Below are 1,616 nucleotides of genomic sequence, written 5' to 3'. Positions count from 1 at the left end.
TCGCCAACTTCCGGGTGCGCGCCTGACGTCACCGCCCTGGCCCGACGATTCTTGGGTTTCAAGAGTGGTACTGTATCTCTGTTAACCAAGTCCCAGTGCCTGACACCCTCACAATAATCGAAGACTTGCTCCAACATGGATTGAATTCGGATGTACCTGCGCTGGTTAGGCATTGCCTCACCAACACTTATTTTACCTGGAATGGTACCTTCTACAAACAGAATGAGGGTACCCCTATGGGCTCCCCCTTGTCACCAGTTATAGCCAACATGTTCATGGAAAAGTTTGAATCAGACGCCATCCAGACGTCCACCCTGCCTCCTTCCCTGTGGAAGAGATATGTGGATGACACTTTCGTCATTTGGCCACATGGCCTCCCAGCGTTGAACCATTTCCTGGACCACATCACATTCCAGACACCCATCCATCAGATTCACCATGGAAGTGGAGAAAGATGGCAAACTACCATTCTTAGATGTTCTGTTTGAGAGGAGACCTGGTGGATCCTTGGGACATTCTGTCTACAGGAAAGCCACCCACACAGATTCCTACTTGAAACCTGATTCCCACCACCACCCGTCTCAAAAGAATTATCTCATCAAAACACTATACCACAGAGCTCATGGCATTTCTGACCAACACCACCTGGCCAGTGAATTAAAACATGTACATCGGGCCCTTAAGATGAATGGATACTCTGACCGCACTATCCGCCAAGCTATTTCTCCCACCATACAGAAACAGCCACATGAAACTCCGATCAAATCTATCACTTTGCCATACATAGCAGGCGTGACCAAAAAGATCTCCAAAATTCTAAACAAACAAGATCCAAGTCCGATTCAGTACAGTACATAAAATCCGTGATCTAATCCCATCTGTAAAATATGTCATTCCTGACTTGCAATACCCTGGAGTCTATAAACTGAGTTGCATCTGTGGTGATTGTTACATGGGGAAACGAAACGTCATATCTCTGATCGTGTCCGCGAGCACAAATCAGATCTGAAACACGGCAAAATTGAGTCTTCCGCCGTTGCCGATCATTGCTACAACACTGTGGGCTCTCATGATATTGTCTTTTCCGAGACCAAGGTACTCTGCAAACCTTCTGGCTCCCATCAAAGGTTTGTACACGAAGCCATCCAGATATACAAACACAGACATAACTTCAACCGTGATGATGGGTACAAACTGAGTAATCATTGGAAAGATGTTATTAACCATGTAAAAGATATTTAACTACACATATTTGGACCATCTTATTTGACAGGTACTATTCTACCTTACCGAGTGTTGACATCCCCAGCGTTTAACAGTACTCCCCCTTTTTGTTCTTTGTATTTGGTTTGTCAGCCAACACCGGTTACAACCCCAAGTGCACCTATTGTTCTCTTTTAGCCCCGCCCACCCCCCCAACACGTTCCATTCATTGGCTACCACATTCAGATAAGCCCCTCCCCCCTCCCCCTTTTATTTAAGAGCTTGTATCTTGAAATTTTGCCTCACTTGATACAGTAAATTTAGCTGACGGTCCCACCTGATGACAGAGACTTGTGTTGCCTCTGAAACGTCGTGATTTATTATTTAATTTCTATTATTATAATTTTTTACCT

Source organism: Lethenteron reissneri, chromosome 9 (assembly GCF_015708825.2).
Source record: "Lethenteron reissneri isolate LAM-NWPU_2019-01 chromosome 9, ASM1570882v1, whole genome shotgun sequence".
In the NCBI taxonomy this organism is placed as follows: Eukaryota; Metazoa; Chordata; class Hyperoartia; order Petromyzontiformes; family Petromyzontidae; genus Lethenteron; species Lethenteron reissneri.
This window is presented reverse-complemented; position numbering follows the sequence as displayed.